This window comes from Leucopleurus acutus, assembly GCF_964270905.1.
Source record: "Leucopleurus acutus genome assembly, chromosome: 11".
Lineage (NCBI taxonomy): Eukaryota > Metazoa > Chordata > Mammalia > Artiodactyla > Delphinidae > Leucopleurus > Leucopleurus acutus.
This window is the reverse complement of record NC_139152.1, coordinates 4,045,054-4,067,234: the sequence shown is the minus strand read 5'-3', so window position 1 is coordinate 4,067,234 and position 22,181 is coordinate 4,045,054.

Below are 22,181 nucleotides of genomic sequence, written 5' to 3'. Positions count from 1 at the left end.
GGAGGCTGGAAACCGATCTGCCTTGGAGAGGCGTCCATGCGATGGTCGATGGTCGGTAGGACCAGATGTCAACTGCACGGGGCCTGACCCAGAGCCCGTGCTCGGGAAGAGCTAGTCACGTCACCCTCACTATTACTAAGCTGCACGTAAAGCCTAGAGCCCTAAACAGACCAGTTAGATACATACACCTTAAACCCTAAAGCCTAATAATAATTAATACTAGCTAGTTAATAATATGAATACCTACGGTGTCGTGTCTCCTGGCTTCACCTAGATTTTCTTCTGGGATCTGACACTAAACACAGAAGGTGCCCCAGAGGCCAGAAAGTTAGGAGATGAAAAGGAGGGTGCCCCAACTTCCCTGACTCCACGTGGGCCCCTCGGAGAGCAGGGCCTGTGCTCCCTGGGCCCTTCCTTCCCCCGAGCTGGGAGCTGGACTGAGCTGCGAGCTGGGCTGAGCTGAGAGCTGGGCTGGGCTGGGGGCTGGGCTGAGCTGAGCTGAGAGCTGGGCTGGGAGCTGGGCTGGGAGCTGGGCTGGGAGCTGGGCTGGGAACTGAGCTGGGAGCTGGGCTGAGCTGAGAGCTGGGCTGGGCTGGGGGCTGGGCTGGGCTGGGCTGGGCTGAGGGCTGGGCTGGGAGCTGGGCTGGGCTGGGCTGGGAGCTGGGCTGAGCTGGGAGCTGGGCTGGGAGCTGGGAGCTGGGCTGGGAGCTGGGAGCTGGGCTGGGTTGGGCTGGGAGCTGGGCTGAGCTGGGAGCTGGGCTGGGCTGGGAGCTGGGCTGAGCTGGGAATTGGGCTGGGCTGGGAGCTGGGCTGAGCTGGGCTGGGAGCTGAGCTGGGAGCTGGGCTGAGCTGGGAGCTGGGCTGGGCTGGGAGCTGGGCTGAGCTGGGAATTGGGCTGGGCTGGGAGCTGGGCTGAGCTGGGCTGGGAGCTGAGCTGGGAGCTGGGCTGAGCTGGGAGCTGGGCTGAGCTGGGAATTGGGCTGGGCTGGGAGCTGGGCTGGGCTGGGAGCTGGGCTGAGCTGGGAGCTGGGCTGAGCTGGGCTGAGCTGGGAATTGGGCTGGGCTGGGAGCTAGGCTGGGCTGGGAGCTGAGCTGGGAGCTGGGCTGAGCTGGGCTGAGCTGGGCTGAGCTGGGCTGGTCTGGGAGCTGAGCTGGGAGCTGGGCTGGGAGCTGAGCTGGGCTGGGAGATGGGCTGGGGGGTGGGCTGGGCTGGGGGCTGGGCTGGTAGCTGGGCTGGGCTGGGAGGTGGGCTGGGCTGGGAGGTGGGCTGGGCTGCGAGCTGGGCTTCATGGGCAGGGGGAAGCCAGGCCCAGACCCTGCCCCAGGAGGCACGTTTGCTGAGGCCCCCGCACTAGGTCCGCCCGGAGGAGAGCTGGGCAGAGGGTCACCCGAGGCCCTGGGCCATGGGATCCATTACCGAAATGGAGCTGCTCCCAGCTCCGTGTGGCCTGCCATTCCCAGCCCACAACCCTGCCCGCCTGTCCTGTCCACAACCCCCCCTCCGCCACCCCCGCCTGCCCACAGCCGGGCCTGGCAGGTGCTTCCCTCCCCAGGCAAAGCTCCCACGCACGCGGCCTCTGCCCGCGGCTAGAAGGGATGGCGGGTTGGGTAAGCCAACAGCAGCCCAGTGAAGGGTCCCTCTGCGCCTCCTCCTGGTCCCCCAGCGACCCTCGGGGGCCCTGCCAGGAGGGGCTGGAGGGGACAGATGGCATCGCTGAGCCCGGGCCAGGTGCCACGAGCAGAGGAACAAAAATAATCCCTGACTTGGCTCCAGGGCTTGCCCTGGAGGCCTCCTGCTCTGCCCCACCCCACCTAAAAGCCCACCCAAGGCCACACAACACTCAGCTCCATCCTAGGGACCGCTGATGCCAGTTACTCAGGACTTTTCCAAAGAATTGGGAACTTACCCTGGCTTTTATCAAGATCTTTCTAATAATGAGAATAATACGCTTCTCAAAAACACCTTCAGGGGCTTCCCTGGTGGCGCAGTGGTTGAGAGTCCGCCTGCCGATGCAGGGGACACGGGTTCGTGCCCCGGTCTGGGAAGATCCCACATGCCACGGAGCGGCTGGGCCCGTGAGCCATGGCCGCTGAGCCTGCGCATCCGGAGCCTGTGCTCCCCAACGGGAGAGGCAAAAAAAAAAAAAAAAACACCTTCAGGACAGGAAGGGAACTGTGATCCCCAGGTTATAAACGGAGAACCCAAGTCTCAAGGAGGACCAGTATCTCACCCTGAGAGAGTGACCTCAGATCTAGTCCCCTGCCTGGTCCACTGTGGTGTCCTCAAGACTTGTCTCCTGCTCTCAAAGCCCACCCCTTTCAGTAGCCCTCCACGGCCATCGGTGATCACTCAGCCCCCCCAACTCCCCCTAACGCCTGGAGCCCCCAACATGCCACTCAGAACGCGGCAACGCCTGGTCCTGGAAAAGTGATGGCACCTGTGCCCACCTGTTTCCCCTGCTGGCTGTGAGCTACTTGAGGACGTGATTTTCTCCTACATCTGTGTCCCCCACCACTCCTGGCTCCAAGTTGGGGACTCAGCAGCACACGGCATCCTTAATTAAGGAGTCAATTCTTCCACTGATCTCCTTTCCTCGGTCAAGGACAAATCTACTACTCGTTTCCGTTTTATCACAACATCTCTGACTCGTTGGGCGTCAACACATGTTATAACCTCCTCCCCATGGCCCTGCCCCCAAGACTGGAAGTGATGGAGACTGGAAGGAGCTAGGGAAGTTTATGGGACTTGCCTGGCGTCATCCAGAAAGTTAGGGAGGGACAATGAGGACGGGGCCTGAGGCTCCCGCCCAGTTACAAGATCAAGAGCTCGGGCATCCAGGTTAAAGGTTCCAGCCACACAGGACCCTTGGGATGGGGTTCTCACGTCCTGCCCACAGAGGCCTCAGCTCTTAACGCTGAGGGTCCTCTCCTGGAGGCCTTTGGAAGAACCACCTTCTTCATCCCAACAACCCCTATAACTGAGAAGCTGTAAGGAAAGAAAACTTGGGGTTTCCTTCCAGGAACCCGTCCCAATCTTCCAGATACATGAAGATGTGGGATATGGGGTATGGTTGGGGGGGCGGGGCGTGGAGACTAAGTAATCTGGGAGGAAGGGAGTGGGTCCCCTTCCTCCTCAACCCCAGAACGGGGATCCTTCTTCAGGCTGCAGGACTCATCTATGAGGTCCGGTTATCAGGGCAGGTGGGGTCTAGTTTCTGAACCCCAGGTGCTTCGCCCAATCTGACTCAGCTGTTACAGAACCCACAGAGCACTGCACTGGACAGTGTGGATTTTCCTCATCCAACAGACTTCAGAGCTGGGACAAAAATGGCTCTCCCATCATTACCCTGGCTAGTCTCACCGGACCAGACTCTGGAGATTGGATCAGCTCTACGAGGACCACAAAATACTGCACACACTGAAGCAGACAGAGACCTCTGGGGTGCCAGGGTGGGGAGGGCAGGGGCAGTCATCTCTGAGCCTTCGCTGGCCGGACCTCATTCCTTAGACAAGAACAGGAAGGGAGATCAGGAACAGTGGGCCCCAGCCTCCCTCCAGCCCCGTCCCCCTCTTCCCTCCAGCCTCTGAGTTCACGCACATTGTTTTCCGGCTGAGGCCAGGCCTCTGTACTTAATTCCCGACACCAGTCCAACCACAAACATCTACGGAGGGCGGAGGGAAATGGAAGAGGTCCGTAAAAGGGAACAAAAAAGTTCAGCTCTAAGAATAAGGTCTGAGGACCTCCCTGGCGGCCCAGTGGTTGGGACTCCACGCTTCCGCTGCAGGGGGCACATGTTCGATCCCTGGTCAGGAACTAAGATCCCACGTGCCACGCTGGGAGGGAGGGAGGGAGGGAGGAAGAGAGGGAGAGAGAGAGAGGGAGAGGGAGAGGGAGGGGGAGAGAGGGAGACGGGGGGGGGGGGGGCGGAGAGAGAGAGAGAGAGAGAAAGAAGGGTCTGAGGTCTAATGTCTCACATGGTGACTACAGTTGCTGAATGTTCTCCCACACACACACAAAAGAAAAACATGTGAGATGAGAGATGTGCTAATTAACTAGATGGAGGGGACCCTTTCACAATGTATACGCACGTCAAATCACCAGACCCTTGAAGTATCTTATAGTTCTAGATGTCAGTTACGCCTCAGGAAAGCTGAAATTACCTACTATATGCCAGGCTCGGGGTATGAGGTCACTAGGACACGGTTCTGCCCTCAACATACTTCAGTCTATGGGTCCAGAGGTCCCTGCAACGATGCAAGTACAGTCTACCCCTTATTATCCACAAAACCGTCACAGATTCCGTGTTTGCAAATTCGTTCACTCACTAGAATCCGTAACCCAAACTGACACTGGCGGTGCTTCCCGGTCACTCGGACGTGTCCCTGCGCTGAGCGGCCATCACCCGTGGTCCACCTGAGGTCAAGCCAGCCCACCCTGCCTTCCAGTTTCAGCTCAGACCCCAAACAAGCGTCCGTCCTTTTCCCGGTCTATTTAGTGCCATGCTTTTCCCATTTTTGTCTTTTTGTTGTTGATCTCACTGTTTAAAATGGCCCCCAAGTGCAGTGCTGGGGGGCTGCCTGGTGTCCCCAAGTGCAAGGAGGTCGTGATGTGCCTTATGGAGAAAATACACGCGTTAGATAAGCCTTGTCCAGGCTGGAGTGACGGTGCTGTTGGTCGTGAGTTCAATGGTAATGAATCAACAATCTATTTAAATTAGGTGTCTCTGAACAGAAACACGCATAAAGCAAGATTACGAATTAAATGGATGACAAAAATGTAGCGACCAGAGGCTCACAGGAACCTAACCCGTGTCTGCCCTCAGAACACTGGTTCAGTACCTGCTAATTCACGTTCTCAGTGACTTTATAGGAATCAGGAATGACAAGAATCCAGTGCACCAGGGAGAGTAACACGTTAAACCATTACAGGTAAACATCTTGGGGGGAGGGGGAGGATTTCAATAGACACTGAGCTCAAGACCCTGGGAAAATCACACCTGGTGGAGAAAGACATGCCCCAAGGCAGCCAAAAGGTGGAGACAACCCAAATGTCCTTCAACAGACTAAGGAATAAACAAAAGGTCATCTATCCATACAGTGAACTATTACTCAGCTTTAAAAAGGAATGGGGGAGGGCTTCCCTGGTGGCGCAGTGGTTGAGAGTCCACCTGCCGATGCGGGGGACACGGGTTCGTGCCCCGGTCCGGGTAGATCCCACGGGCCATGGCCCGTGAGCCATGGCCGCTGAGCCTGCGCGTCTGGAGCCTGTGCCCCGCAACGGGAGAGGCCACAACAGTGAGAGGCCCGCGTACCGCAAAAAAAAAAAAAAAAAAAAGGTACATTTTATGTTGTGCATGTTCTACCAAAGTTTTTTAAAAAGGGTCACCAGGAGATAGAAGGGAAAAAGAAATGGATGGAGGTGGGAGAGGGGGTCACTCCAGGAGTCTGGAGCCCAGCATACAGGAGAGAAAGGAAGGTGGCCTACGTATAACCAGAAATGCAGAGAGAGAAGGCGGGCAAAGCCCCAGGATGGAAGGAAGGAGGGGAAGGTTAGAAACAACCCACAGGTAGTGGATGGGCTGGGCAGGGCCCGGCAGCCAGCTGGAGAAAGCTGGCCTCCGTGTGACTCAGAAGGCCAGCCGGGGCTTGCTAGAGGCCAAATAACGAAACCACCCAGAACCTGAGGTCATGAGGCCCAAACGCCCCACCGCCCTTCGCGCCGGGCAGCGCCCCTTCCTCTCCGAAGGCACACAGCTCTGGGAAAGCTGGGCGTCAGGCTGTCTGGTCTATTGTGAAGAAGTTCAGGGTCACATGACCTGGGTTTTGTTGTTTGTTTGTTTAAATATTTATTTATTTGGCTGCGCCGGGTCTTCGTTGCAGCACGTGGGCTCAGTAGTTGCGGCACGTGGGATCTTTAGTTGCGGCATTCGGGATCGACTTCCCTGACCAGGGATCGAACCCAGGCCCCCTGCACTGGGAGCGTGGAGTCTTAACCACTGGACCGCCAGGGAAGTCCCAGGACCTGGGTTAACGTCTGCCTCTGAGCAGCTACACATTCACCTCCCGAAGCTCCTGTTTCCTCATACCTCAAACTGGGAGCAGACACCCTTTGCGGAGCGATGATGGAGGACCAGTGTGATGAAACAGGCAAAGCCCTGGAGGGCAGCAGCGCGTCCCTCCCTCCCCTTTCAGTGGGGAACGTTGATCATACCTCTCGACAGGACAGGATGGGGAGGGGGTGAAAGCGAAGAAGGCAAAAGGAGGGGACCCACAGTCCTTCCCAGTGTGAGCGCCTGTGGGAACCAAAGCCACAGGGAGCCGGGGCAGCCGGGAGGGTGGCGCTGTGCAGCCCGGCGCCAGAGGCCTGGCTGGGCCTCACACCGGCCGGGCCATTCCGCTCTCTGGGGCTGTGTCCTTGAAGACACACCGCAGAGGGGATAAGGTCCCTCCTCCTCACGGGGCTATCTTGAGCATCAGGATCAATCCTGGATGGCACAGAGGCGGCTCCTTGCGGGGTGATGGAGGGATGACAGAGGGGTGATGGAGGGATGAGGGAGGGGGACAAGGACAGTGTGAAGCATCCTCCCCTGGACAGTGGGGAGGTGAACAGCAGGAAGAGTGAGGGGCACAGAAAGGAGGAAATCGGTGAAGAGGGAAGCAGGCCAGAGGGACGGGTCAACAGGGAGGGGCAGAGCAGCCTCAGAGAAGGAGGGGGAGATAAGATTTCTGAGGAGATACAGGCCCCCAGCCCATCCCTCAGACACCCACCCCAGAGGGGCGGGGGTTAATGAGGGTGGGGCTCCAGCGCCCCACCCCCCTCAGCTCTGCGGACCGCCAGCCGTCCTCCCACTCCCAGCAGCCAGGGCTGTGGGTGTCTGTGGGCCTAGCCCTAAGGCATCCAGGAAGTGCCTGTCCAAGGCCCTCCACCTCTGCCCCACCCACTGGGGCCACAGAAGCCCCTCTGATCTCACAAGGAGAAGAAATCAGGTCCCACGTTCAGCCTTGCCGTGATTCGTGGGGGACACTTTCCCTCTCTGGACCTCGGTGTCCCCACTTACAAAGAGAAAAGGCGGGGAAAGGGGAAGCTCATTCACGATGAAAAAGAAATGAGCTCTCAAGTCAGGGGAAAACTTGAAGGAAACTTAGAGGCATATCCCTAAGTGAAGCCCATCTGAAGCCGCACGTGGAAAGGCTGCAGACTGTATGACAAAGACCACACGGCATTCGGAGAAGGTGACACCATGGGGACAACAGAAGATCAGTGGAGGCATGAGCAGGTGGGACACAGGAGTCCCAGGGCAGTGAAGCCACTCCGCCTGGGGCTGAAATGCCACCATGACATGTGACGAGACATGTGTCCAAACCCACAGAACACACCACTCACACAGCGGACCCTAACATAAACTGTGGACTTTAGTTAATAACATATCAATCCTGGCCCAGCAAGGTAACAAATATGCCACACAGGGCAAGGAGAAAGCGGGGAGGAGGGAGGGTATTCTGTGTAATTTCTGCTCAACTTTTATGTAAATCCAAAACCGCTCAAAGTAATAATAACAACAAACTGACTTTAAAAAAAAGGTGGAAAAGACTGTATATATGTATAACTGAATCACTTCGCTGTACAGCAGAAAGTAACACAACATTGTAAATCAACTCTACTCCAATAAAATACATTTAAAAAATAATAATAAAGTAGGCAGTTCCCTGGCAGTCCAGTGGTTAGGACTTGGCGCTCTCACTGCCAAGGGCCCGGGTTCAATCCCTAGTCGGGGAACTAAGACCCCACAAGCTGCACAGGGCGGCCAAAAATAAATAAATAAAGATAAATATGCATTTGGGGAAGCTGGAAGAAAAAAAAAAAGATGGGAGGAGTAAGCCTTGCATTTATTTCTCCTCTGGGCCCTTCCCAGGATTCTAAAATAAAACAAAAGTCACAAAAGTACTGGAGGCCAAGGGACCGCACCAACCCGCTGGGCTCCCTCTGGGCAGGCCTGTCCTGTGGAATCCAGATCTCACAAGACATCAAGGACCTGGAGCCTTGGAAACTCCTCACAAGGCGAATCCCCAGGCACGGCCTGAGCAAGCTGGGCCTCCCCTACACCGCTGCACCCACAGAGGGCAGGACCGTGCCCACGTGCCAGGACTGGGGCTGTGCCCGCACCGGTGCCCCTGCAGCTCAGCTCCCCCCCCGCCCCCGCCCTGGCCCAGGGCATCAGGGAGCCACTGCGGGGCGAGGGCTCAGGGGAGCCCCAGGGAGCAGCACGCAAGCCCCATCCTCAGCTCTGCCCGCTCTCTAATCACCTCTGGGCAAGGCCTGCCCAGGAGAGAATGAAGACCCCTGCATCTGGCAGCACCATGGCCCCCAGGACACAGGCGAGGGCCAGGCTGGACGGAGGTTAACAGAGAGGCAGCACCCACCCCACCCTGGGTCATTTTCATAGGAATGTCCTTCTGTCTCAGAGCCACCCTGCCTGCACCGGGGTAGAAGTTCCAATGGCGCAGGGCCCTCAGGCCCCAGGCTGAGGTCACACCAGCGAAGACCCACCCTGACCCAGAAACCCAGCCCACCGATTCCGCTCTGCACCAGCCACACCCCCGCCCAGCCCTTACTCCAGCCACCCGGCCAAGTCCCCGCCTCCAATTCCAGAACGCACGCTCGCCCAGTTTGGAAACAAGGCCACGGAAGCGGCTGACACACAGGCTGTGCACAAGCGTTCCCTGTTCTGATGGGCCCGGCCAGCCTGGCCAGCGAGACACCACCGCGGCCTCCTGTTCTGAAGCAGCTGCTGCGCCAGGAGTGGGACCTCACGGAAGACCCGGTCCCTTCATCTCTTCCGTAGGTCTTTCTCTAGGGGACCCCCATGTCCCACCTCAACCCGGTCCCACCTTTGCCCTGAAGAAAGGCCAAGGCTTAAGACACCAAACTCTTAGCCCACACCTAGCATCTTCTTTTGGAGATTTTCTCCTTAAGTGAACTTCCCCCAAATTTGTAAATCACACGTCTGACAGGGGACTTGTATCCAGAATATTAAAGAACTCTCATAACAGAACAATCGAACGAAAAAAACAGGCAAAGGATTTGGACATACATCTCACCAGAGAAGTTGTACGAATGGCAAATAGCACCCGAAAGGACGTTCCACGTGGTAGCCATTCAAGGAAATGCACATTAAAACCTCAAGGAGATTCTACTCCACACCTACGCGGATGGCACAGACAGGACGGAAAGGAACCTGACAGCACCAGCGCTGCTGAAGACGCCGAGTGATGGAGCCCTGACGCTCTGCTGGGAGGAGGGCCGAACCGTGCGCGTGGGAGAACGGCTCGGCGGTTCCTTAAAGCTTAAAACATACATGCATCGCGTGACCCAGCAATCCCACTCCTAGGGATTTATCCAAGAGAAATGGAGACCTGTGTTGGCACAAAAACCTGCACACCAGCGACGACAGCAGCTTTACAAAATTGTCAAAGTCTGGAAACCAGGCCAAAGTCCTTCAACCAGCAAACGGCCAAGCACAGAGTGAGGCGCCCTATAACGGGGTCCTTTGTTTTGTATTTTTTGTTTTGGGGCCACATCACATGGCATGCAGGATCTCAGTTCCCCGACCAGGAATCGAACCTGTGCCCCATGAAGTGGAAGCTCGGAGTCCTAACCACCGGACCGCCATAAAATTCCCTATGACGGGTCCTTGTGACTCAGCAATGAAAGGGAACTAACTTCTGACCCACACACCACCTGGTCGAAGGGGGCATCCAGCTGAGTGACGTCAGCAGAGCTGACGCTCTGTATGATTCCACCTGACGTTCTAGAAAAGGCAAGACCACAGCAGTGAGAACAGATCCGGGAGGGCAGAGTGGGCATGGGGCGAAGGGGCTGCAGCGTTGAGGAGCCGTCTGGGGAGACGGTCGGTTGTGGACCCTGACCGCGGTGGCGACCGCCCAACTCCGTGCATATGTCAAAGCTCATAGGACTACACATCACAAGGAGTAAACTCGGCTGCATGTAAATTAAAAACGAAACTTTTAACAAGTCCTCCTTATTCTACCCAGAGTACCCGGAAAATGGACCGTGTTCATAAAGTCCCTCCTCTAGTCATTTCATGCCCACAGCCCTGAAATCACTACTTTTTCTGTCTTCTCACAGATATTTCTCCTGCCCTCTTCCTTCCTCCCTCTCTCCTTCTCTCTGTCCCTTTTACACATGTACACACTCAGCTGTCAAAAACCTACCCATCCTTCAAAGCCAGCGCAAGTGGCTCCTCTTCCATGAAGCCTTCCCTGACTGCTCCCAGCCCCTTCAGGATGAATCCTCTTTACCAGGCATCCCCTCTGCACTTGCTCTGCTGCTGCTGCTTTCCTTCTTTCTTTCTTTCTTTCTTGGCCGCACCATGCAGCACGCGGGATCTTAGTTCCCCAACCAGGGATGGATCCCGTGCCCCCTGCAGTGGAAGTGCGGAGCCCTAACCCCTGGACCGCCAGGGAAGTCCCTTGTCTGTGCTTCTCATTGGCCCTTCAAGCACCCCGCAGGCTCTCAGCATTCGTTACTCAGTCCGTCTCCCCTGCTGGATCGCACGCTCCTTGAGCACCTGCCACGTGCCCCCGCTGCACCTGGCACAGGCCGGGCACACCGTGGGTGCTCTGTGACCACTGAGGGCAGGTGCAGCGGAGGAGGCTGATGCCAAGGAGAGCTGGCGCTGCTGCGGCTGGCGGAGCTCCGCGGGGGGTGTCGGAAGCACTCAAACCTCCAAGTCGACACGAGGTCACGCGATTTTCCAGGACGCTTTTCTTCCTCCTTGCCACGAAGCACAGCTCCGAGCCCCGAGGAGACAGAGGCTCAGGACACACCTGTTGAGGGACGGGACCCTGTGCCATCATCGGGGGCTGGCATTTCTCTCCCAGGAGGTGGCCCTCTGTGCAGCAACAACCGACCAGCCCATCTGATCTGAATCCATTTCACTCTGTAGAACTATGGGCACCGGCAGGGACCACGGGGCCCCTCTATGGCTGGGCTTTCCCAAGCACAGCACTGCCTCTCCAGGGGTTAAGGACCAGTTATAGGTCATTTACCTGATAAACACTTATACAGTGTTTAATATGTGCCCGGCAAAGAAACCAAGCGCTTTATGGATATTGCCTAATTTAACCTTCACATCAACCGTATGGGGGTGGCACTGTTATTAGTATTGCCCCCATTAATAAGCGGGGAAAATAAGGGACTTCCCTGGCGGTCCAGTGGTTAGGACTCCACGCTTCCACTGCAGGGGGCACGGGTTGGATCCCTGGTCGGAACTAAGATCCCGCAAACCACGTGGCTGGGCAAAAAAAAAAAAAAAGTGTGTGGGGGGGAATAAGACACACTGCAGCCTGGAAACTTGCCCAAGGCCACATAGCTGAAGAGCAGCAGGTAGGGGCTTCAAACCCAGGCAGGCAGGCTGGCTGGCTGTGAAGCTTTACTGTCCAAACACTGGCCACGGCTAGTGGGCACTTGAAGCGTGGCCGGTGCAATAGAGACGTGCCGTTGAGTGTAAAACACGGGCTGGATCCCAACCCTTTTTACGAAAAACAATGTCAACTATCTCATTAATATTGTTTTACTATTGATTACACGTTAAGCGATAATATTTTAGACACTGTAGTTTAATAGAAAATATTATTAAAATTCATTTCACTAGGGAAGGGTGGGGGAAGGGACAGTTAGGGAGTTTGGGATCGACACGTACACACAGCTATATTTAAAATGGATAACCAACAAGGACCTACTGTATAGCACAGGGAACTCTGCTCACTATTATATTAACAACCTAATGGGAAAATGTATAACTGAATCACTGTGCTGTACACCTGAAACTATCACAACATTGTTAATCAACTCTACTCCAATGTAAAATAAAAAGTTAACAAAAAAATTCATTTGACTAGCTTCTTTGCGCCTCTTAAATGTGGCTCCCAGCTCACATACAATTTCACATTCCCAGCGGATAGCACCACTCCGGAGTCTGTGCTCGCAGCCGCTACCCGACGCTGGGGCATCTTCCCCTGACCCTGACGCCCGTCCACTCAGCTTGCACAAGGGTGACACGGGCCAGGCAATGCCACCCACACCTCCCCGTGCTGCATCCTCCACCCGCTGGGACACTGCTCCTTCCCCCACATCTCTCAACCTCGCCTCCGGCAGGATGGATCTCCCCGAGGGCCAAAGTGGGAAAACACCTCCCTCCTCGCCTAGTGGGGTCCCCACCTGCCACATGTGGAGAAACTGAGGCCAGGGCCATAAGGGGGAGGCAGAGGCCCCAGAGGTCATCTGATCCCACCTCCCATCCAGCGCAGAGATGTCCGGCGAAGCATCCCTAACCAGTTCTGCACAGAAACAGAAATTCTGTGTAGTTCCACCTGGTCCTGCCTCCTGAAACCACGGATGGATCTGCTGTCCCTGCAAGGAGGGCTGCCTCCTGGGAGAGAAATGCCAACACCCACCCCCGCTCCAAACTCGGCTGAGATGCTCGAAGCTCAGTGCTTCCTAGGTCCGGTGTGTCCAACCTCCAAAACCAGAGGAGGCTCCCAGTGTGGCCGGAGCACTGCACTGGACTCAAGCCTTTCTGACGCAGGCTCCGCACACCACAGGGCCCAAAGGGAAGTGCGTGATGGACCCGGGTACAAACTTAAACCCCGCATTAATCTCTGTGTAGCTTCTTCCTCCTCTGTAAAGGAGAGGTTCAAAAAATAATAACAAACCCCATCTCGCAGGGCTGCTGTGAAGATTAAAAGAGAGATGTCGAGAGAGATGTTTAGAATAACACCTGGCATCCAGTAGGCACTTAATAAATGCTCATTTCCCTTCCCCTTCCTTCATCAACCAAAAACCCCAAGTTTTTTTTTTTCCCCACAAGAATGGACAGTAAGTTCCTATTCTATATAATTGATATTCCAAACTTAAATGCAGGATTTTACACATAAACTTTTTAGGTTTCATCTTGAGATATGAAGACATGTTTAATATCGCTAGATGTCAAGTTATTTTGAATGGCTAAAAATTGAAAACAATTTTTTTAAAAGTCCAGTACAGCACAGTTAAATAAGGTATTGTCATATGATGTAATATTATTCAGATCCTTAAAATTACGGTTTTCAATAATTTATATACTCACTCTATAGTATAGAGTAGTTAAAAAAAACAGAATAGAGTATAATTGCAATTATGTTAAAATATATAGACTTGCATGAACACAAGTTTGGAGGAACATATACCAAAATATTAACGGTACTCATCCCTGAGTTGTGGCACTATGTACCATTTTATGTTCTCCTTTATATATTTCTTTATTTTCCTGGTGTTCTATAATGAGCATGTATTAATCTTAACTGAAAATTTATTTTAATTTCAGGGTTCTGCTTAATCTCAGCATTTTAGTCAATTGAAAGGATTTTGAATCCTGGTTCTGTCATCCAATAGGTTTGTTATCCTAAACATGCACAGAACTGATAGAGGGCAAAGCCAAAAAAGATGTGACATACATCACTAGAGACCTCGCCCCAGGGTGACGTGAGCTCAGTACCCAGGGTGGTCTTTCAACCGGTCACAAATCCATCTTAACGGCTGCCATCAGCCAGAACACACTCAATTCTCCTGAACCCAAATTAGGTTATCTTCCCACGACTTGGTAGAGTGAGCCCATGTTGGCCACTAGTTACCTCAACTTCATTTCTGATGTCCCCACAGACTGTATGTTCAAATATCTGACCTGGAATTTGGCCAGGGATGGATAAGAAGCTTACCAGCCGGCCATTTCAGGACCCCGGTCTTGCCCCCTTGAAGAGATGAACCAGGACAGCATTTGCTATCCTGCCGTCCTCACCTCCTCCCAGATCCCAGAAGCTTCTCTCAGGTCCCCAAAACGCGATCTGTGAGAATCTGGCCACCTGAGCTCAGGAAACGCGACTCAAGTGTGGTCCAACGCACTCGTCCAAGGTTGGCCTTCGCCCCTCTCACAGGTCTGCTCTACTCTGACAAAGATGAGGGCGTGGTAAGGGCGCTTCACCTGGGAGAGCATTCCGTCACCTGCCCCCCAGCCTGCCCCCGTTGTCCTCCTGTTCTGACTGTAGCTCAGAAAAATCCCTTTCTGTTGTCCAGCTGACCCAGGCCGGCTGCTTCCCCACCTGGAGCTCTGCCCACGGCCCAGTCAACTATTACTCAACGCTCAACGCCAAGATGGCCATCAGCCGGGGAGGAACACGAGCGGTCTTTTATCCTGGGGGGTTCGCGGGACAATGCACGCAAACATCTCGGGGGCTTGAGGGAACGCAGCGCAGCTCTGGCAGGGGTGGGCCAGGCCAGCAGACACTAGACACCTCGGCTGAGAAGGCAAAGCAGAGGGTTCAGCCAGAGCATGGGCTTCAGCAGCTCAGGCTTCTCTGAGTCAACAGGGCCCCTGCAGAGGAGAGGCCCACCCTGTGTGTCACCGGCTCCTCCCCAGTGCCCTTCGCACTGCCCCCAACACCCTGCCTTTCCTTCAGGCCGGATATGCATCCCCTCCCCCACGAGGGTCACCCAGCCTCCGCACAGCTCCCATTTCCTGCCCCTGGTGACTCCTCTGAAGTCTATTGTTCGAGTGAAGTTTGGGTCAAAGGAAGCCGAGTCCCCACCCATGGGGGCCCGCCCACCCTCCGCAGTCCGCACTGCAGGGAGCCGGGCCCATCCTGATGTATTGAAGGCTGGAGGATGTTGGGCAAGGCCCTTGGGGGCTGGGATTCTGGTGGAAATGCTCCCAAAGGGCCAGTCGCTACAGCTGAGGGCTCCAAGCCCATATCCCTAATATCTACATGGAAAAACCAAAAGCGTGCGAAGAACTGTCACTTCAGAAGCCGTCAAGGCAAAGCTGGAATGAGAGCCTAGGAGCTGGAGACTACGCCTGGCTACACAGCCCTGCCCCATCTCCACCTGGGCCCCTGAACTGGCCACACCCTAGGGGGAAGGGGGGGCCCCCCCAGACAGCAGCTGTTCAGCTACAGTTTCAGAGCCTTAAAGGGAGCTGTGGTCCCAACTCCTGCCAGCAAAGGGTCACAGGGGGCAAAGGAAGGCAGGAGGCACAGTGCGCCAGCCTCCACGCCTGTTAGACGAAGGTGGCCAGGAGTCTGGGCATTGGGACCCACAGAGCAGGAGACGGTGCAGGAGACAGAGTGGACCAGAATGGACCAGGGTGGACTCCAGTCCCAGCTGTCCACTCACCAGCTGTGTGACCTTAAGCAAGCTACTGTCCCACTAGGGCTTCAGTTTCCCATCTTTATTTTTATTATTTTTAACATTTTTATTGAAATATTGTTGACTTACAACATTGTATTAGTTTCAGGTGTACAGCAAAGTGATTCAGTTATTTTGTGTGTGTATGTATATATATTCTTTTTTAGATTCTTTTCCATTATAGGTTACTCCAAGATACTGAATATAGTTCCCTGTGCTATACAGTAGGTCCTGTTGTTTATCTATTTTATATAGAGCAGTGTATATCTGCTAATCCCAAACTCCTAATTTATCCCTCCCCCACCCCCTTCCCCTTTGGTAAGCGTAAGTTTGTTTTCTATGTCTGTGAGTCTATTCCTGTTTTGTAAATAAGTTCTTTTGTACCATTTTTTAGATTCCACATATAAGTGATATCATATGGTATTTGTCTTTCTCTGTCTGACTTACTTCACTTAGCATGATAATCTCTAGGTCCACCCATGTTGCTGCAAATGGCATTATTTCATTCTTTTTCATGGCTGAGTAGTATTCCACTGTATATATGTACCACATCTTCTTTACACATTCATCTGTCAATGGACATTTAAGCTGCTTCCATGTCTTGGCTATTGTAAATAGTGCTGCTATGAACACTGGGGTACATGTATCATTTCGAATTACAGTTTTCTCTGGATATATGCCAGGAATGGGATTGCTGGACCATATATTTTTAGTTTTTTAAGGAAGCTCCATGCTGTTCTCTGTAGTGGCTGCCCCTCACCTCTAAAATGAGCGAGTGGGCTTCCCTGGTGGCACAGTAGTTGGGAGTCCACCTGCCGATGCAGGGGACACGGGTTCGTGCCCCGGTCCGGGAGGATCCCACATGCCGCGGAGCGGCTGGGCCCGTAAGCCATGGCCGCTGAGCCTGCGCGTCCGGAGCCTGTGCTCCACAATGGGTGAGGCCACAGCAGTGAGAGGCCCGCGTACCGGAAAAAAATAATAGATAAATAAAAATAAAATGAGCGAGTTAGGTGCTGACATTAGAGTTCACTAATGTTCAGCGAGTTCACCCTGGGGTCAAGGCAAAACGGTAATTAGAACATAGGAGTTGGAGACCCTGTGCTCTGCGGTGACAAAGCCAGGCTCCCACCTCCACCTGGGCCACTAGCGACCCTGGTTCCTAAGTCTGAGGGAAGAAGCCTGTAGGGCCTGGCGTACAGCAAACGCTCAAGCCATTTGGCTAAATAAACATGAATGGCAGGGCAGGGTTTAGCAAAGGGTGTTCAGAGAAGTTCCCAGGAAAAAAGGGGTTCTAGGCTGAAACAGGCTTAGGAAACACTGGCTGCTGCGCCTCTGGCTGTGCCAGGCACGGTGCGAGGTGCTCTGCAAACACTGAATTTTCACCACCAACTTTTCCGATAGATACTAATGAACTCCTCCCATATTACTCATCAGGAAACCAAGCCTGAAGCCTTAAAGGTAGCGAGTAACTGTCAGGATTTATACCCTGGTACGTGTGACCCCAAACCTGAACCCGCTCTACTCCATCTTTAGACCAGACGCCCTCGAAGCCCCACCCACACATGGCCTGAGCCGGTGAGGGGGTAGGTGGCCCCCAGCAGCACACCTGTGTCCTCAGGGTGCGTGGAGGAGGGGCGGCGAGTCCCCACCCCCTGGCAGTGTCTGGTCCCTTCCTTTCAAGAAGCCATAAACATTATGCCCACAGCATGTGGCTGTGAGAATGAAGAAAGAACTCGATAAGGGGTCGGCCTGCGTTCACCCCGCCCATCCCCACCACGCGCTGTCAATCTCACACTGCGGCCAATCTCCTGGGCATTGTGGCTCTCGCCCTACCCAGCTCCCTCCTCTAAAATGTTTCACATGGTGAAACCCCAATGGAGATAAAACTGAAAGCAAAGCAGAAAGGAAGAGATGGGGAAACAGAGATACCCCACAAGGTTCTCCTCACAGGTCAACCGGCAAATCAGAGGCAGCCTTCCCTCCCAGGCTGGCACGAAAGCGTCTCTGCAATGCTCAGGACAGTGCCTCCTGGTCTAGCAAGTCTCCAGGGAGGGGGATTCTTCCTTTTGACTGCCCCGGCAGCTCTAAGGAGAGCTGGACCAGGAGAGAGTAGTTCGATTCCTCCTCGTTCTTGGGGCCAAATTTAAAAGCACTGTCTAGACAAATACTGTGTGATGTCACTTACGTGTGGAACTTAAACAACAGACTAGTGAATATAACAAAGAAGAGGACTCACAGATACAGATATGAGCAAACTGGTGGTTGCCAGTGGGGGGGGGGCGGGGCAATTTAGGGGCGGGGGAGGGGAGGTACAAACTATTGAGCGTACCACAGGCTACAAGGATGTGTTGTACAACACAGGGAGTAGAGCCCATATTTTGTTGTAACTGGAAATGGAAAGTTACCTCTAAAAACTGCATAACATTTTTTAAAAGTTAAAAATAAATAAGTAAAGTAAAGCCCCGTTTACACAAATCTCAAGATTCGAAATGGTCTCTTTCTGGGGGGTCCAACCCCACAAACAGCCCCAAATCTCACTACCGTCACGAAAGGCAAGAATCTCAACTTCCCTTAACTTTCTGCCCAGGCGGAACAAAACCGACCTCCCTAGAAAGACAGCTGCCTGGAAGAGGCAGGTGTGGACAGCTTCCTTCCAGCTCCGCGGGTCCAGGGCGAGTGGAGCCTGGGGGCCACACACTCCCACAGCCAACTACTCCCGTACACACACCACCAGCGACACTGTCTCCTGCCCCCGCTTCGGCAGGGAGCAAGGACAGTCTCGCCCAGGAACAGCATCCTCGCGGGGAAAACGCACGCTGGGAGACGTGGCATCTCGCAAGTGCTCAGAAACACTCAGCTCTCAGACAAACAGCACTCTTCTCGAGTGGAAACGCGCTCCCGTTCAACACAAACAAATCCGCCTCCTGGAAGCCAGGTGAGTCATCTGTGAGCCGGTGTCACCCTCACATACACTCGAAGCTAAGGAGGCAGGACAGCCAGACGCCACACTTACCCTCCGGGTCTGGCCCGAACCCCCTGACACACGAGTACACGGAGGCGCGAGTCCCGGGTCGGCCCACCCGCCGGGGAAATATCCGCTTCGGGGTCCGGGAGCTCTGCTCCCCAGACTCGCTGGTCCCCAGCGTAGAACGCACCAGGCTCCTCAAGCGCTGGGGAGCGGGGACCTTTTGCCGAGGTCCCCTCCGCTGTCGCAAAGCCTCGGCACTGCAAACCGCCAAGGCACCCACCTCCAGGGCTCTTCTTCCGAGCCCGAGAGGCGCCCAGCAGAAAAGAGGCGCGGGTGCCGGGTCTCTCCTGCCGCCGGCGTCCTCGGCTCCGCCTCCGGTCCTTTCGGCTCCGCGCGCTCCCCTTCCCCGCCCCCCGGCCCTCTCGCCCACCACGGCCCTGCGGTCCGCGCGCCTCCACGTGCCCGACTCGCCACCTAGTCCGGTCCCGGGTGAGAGCTCCTCCCGCGCCGCCGCCTTACCGGTCCCAGGGTGCGGGGAGGTGGGCGGGCGCGCGGGGCCAGTCCCGCGGAGTCCGCCCCGGCGCCGCTCTTCCAGCCGCGGCTCCGCTGAGGTCCCGGGAGGCCGGCGAGGGCGCTGCAGGGACAACGGGGGGTCAGCGACCGGAGACCCGGGCTCCGGAACCGGGGCCGATCGGCTGGACGGGGAGGAAGGCGGGTCGCGGGACGGAGCCGACCCCGCGCCGCCCCGAGCCCAGGTCGCCGCGCCGGCGCGCGGTACTCGGTGCGCGGTGCCCGGTGCACGGTAGTCGGTGCGCGGGGTCCGGCGCGCGGTGGCCGGTGCGCGGAGCCGGGCGGAGCGGGGCTCGCGGAGGGAGGAGTTTTCCCAGAAGGGGACTGACGGGAAAGCACGGGCGATCCCTATTCCTGGCGGGGTGAGTCAACGGGAGAGGAAGGGAGCCGGGGGAACCGAGCGCGCGCAGGAGGGCGGAAGGGAGGGAAGTCGGAGGGGGGGCAAGGCGGGCCCGGAGCGCAGGTCCAAGGCCGGAAGAAGAGAGCGCCAGGGGAGCGGCAGAGGGGCGCGGCGCCGGGGCCACTCACCTGGGGGACGCGGCCGCACGGCGGAGCCGGGAGCTGCGGGCCCTCCCCGCCCCCGGCCTGGGGTTTGAAAGGAGGAAGCCTGGAATGTGAGGAATGAGGGTTGGAATGAGATGCGCGCGGCCGAGGGCGGGAGCTGGAGGGAGTGGCGGCCCGGCCCCGAGCCCTCGGGGAGGAGACTGGGACGCGGGGAGGGGCCGCGGGCGCGGGGCGGGCGGCGCCGGCGGGGGGCGGCCGCGGGGACTAGGCTGCGACCTCGGCGTCCTGCTCCAGCTTCGGCCACCGCCCCGCACACGTGCTTCCCCTTTGATCTCGGCCCAGACTCTCTTCCTCCTCCCCTGGCCCGGCTTCCCGCCGGTCCTGGCCAGCCCCCCGCTCTCGGCCGAGGCCGGAACCCTTCCCCCTGACCCGCGCGCCGGCCTCTGGCCTCGCGCCCGGCCGCCAGCACGCCTCTCCCTCCGCGCCGGCCCCAAAAGGACGGTCGAGGGCGGACGTCCGGCGCGCGGGCAGCTGCTCCCTTCCCCGCGGTGCCCACCGGGGACCCCGCTCCCGGGCCCAGGACGCAGGAGCTCCGCGCACACATGCGTGCCCTCCCCGCACGTTCCTTTCAGCCGTTCCCTTCCGCCCCGCGCGGACCTGCGACGCTGTCACCGCGGAGAGCGGCGCACGTGGGGAGAGGATGCCCGAAGTGACGGGCGTGTGGCACGGCAGGAGACGCGTCTAACACTTATCCCACATCTGTTATGCGCCCACCAGACACTGTGAAAATAGTGAAGGAGAAGACCTCAGCACCTGCCCTTCCAGAGCTTTCCATTTAGCTGGGAAAACTCGGTCTGTGGAGGAGCATCGCCAGAAAGTGGGGAGTCCGGGTCTTAAACACGCCAGGTGGGTTTAGTCTCGTGATGGATTACAACAGCGGTGCCAGTTGTGGAGGTCACTGTATCGCATTTGGGCTGTATCACTGGGCTTCTGTTTGGAAGTCTTCAGAACACACTGGCTTAATGCAGGGTGTAATCACATACCTCTGTCATCCACCTTGTTGGGAAGTTGAAACCAAAGGACTTCTGCCCTTTTCCAAAAATCAGATCCAACCTCAGCCTTATCACTTAACCCTGTATTGTCCTGGGGTCCAGATCTTATCTCCCTTACCAAACAGAAACTTCCTTGGAGACACAGTAAATGTCCAATTTATCTTATCTTTCACCCAGCTCCAGCTTGGTGCCTGGGATAGATAAATGCGTAATAAATGTTAAGTTAAAACCAAAAAAAAAAAAAAAAAAAAAAAACAGAAACCTACTACCACAGAGGATCTTGAAGTGCTATAAGTGCTGAAGTTGTTTCCAAGAGGTGTTCCAAAGGTGTTTTGAGTGATCACAGCATCACTGGACAAAGTATCCAATCTCTTAAGGTGAAGACTGAAGGAAGCAGGTCTCATTTGGATATAAATTCTGGTCTGCTTGTTAAATGATGGGTCTCGTCAGGGCTTGGTCACACCTCCTCCACATGAAAAGTCTGCAGCGCAGGACAGTGTGCAGGCACCGAATGACACACAAACGGTAAGCACTGGCTACTTAGTGTAACAACCATTTGTTGTGTCCGTGAGCTTTGAGCACCATAGGGGAACCCCAGGAAATGCACAGTGAAATCCAGGTTGCAGAGGCGACGTACTCTAGCTCTTGAAGGATAAATGAGAGTTCGCTGAATTGAGTCTGGAAGACTCACTAAGGCTGGTAGCCTGTACACTAGGGGAGTTTAGGAAAAGTCTAGTAAGCTGGTGTGGCTGGAGAACAGGAGGCGGGGAGGATGGATTACAGCAGCAGTGCCAGTTGTGAAGATCACTGTATCCCGTGCTGAAGAGGGGGCATCCAAAGGGCCCTTGGGACACAAGTGTGACAAAATCGGCACCTCCATCAGAAAGACCCCCCTCGACTGGACTGCAGGTGTTAGGGCTGGATTGGAGAGTCAGGGTAGTGGTCCTGAGGCTGAGGATGAGGGAAGGGGTCCAGGAAATAGTCCAGAAGCAAAGTCAACAGAAATGGTGACTAAGTTGGCTGTGAGGTGAGAGAGGAGACAAAAATCACAGAACTTTGACAGCTGAACGATTGGTGGTACCATTAGCAAAGATAAGAACTCAAAGAAAGACAGGACTATGTTGGATTGGAGGGTCAGTCCAGCTGGGCTCAGAGGGGTGGGAGGAAGGTAGGACGGAGTCCCTTGGAGACAGGAAAGCAGCCTTCGGGCGGCCCGCTCAGCACACACTGCTGAGAGGGTATCTGGAGATCAGACCGGCTTATTCCCTCCAGACCCTAACTATCAAAGACCATAAAGGATCAGAACCTCAGCCTCCCACAGGCTTCTAGAGAGCTCTGTGCCTTTAGGTATCTCCCGTTCCCAAGCTGTTGAGGTCACTCTGGATAAAGGAAACTTCTTAGAAGTCCCGAAGGTGAAAGACAGACAGTGATCTTACACACGTGCCTGCCCTTTCAGGGATATTTACATTTCTCAAGAGACAGGACTCATTTGTTGACCTTCAGGAATGAATCTCTTGGTGGAAATATTTCATGTCTGGATAGAGCTAGAGAGATGCACATGGCTCTCCTCAAATTACACCATAAAAACCACACCTCACCTCACCTCACTTCCTCGTGATCCCAGCCACTTTACCCGGACCCACAAATGGATCCTGGTCGAGCTTCACGAAAGTTGTGCAGAAAGAAGACGGCACAGGTGTGGTCAGAGCTGGGTTTGATGCGTGGAAGCTATTTGTGTTGTTTATTCTCCAAAATCAAAGTCAAAAATCATATTAATTACGTTTATCATGTGTCGTTTGGTATTATTTCCATTCCTTTAATAAATTTTTTTCAACCCACATCATCATAG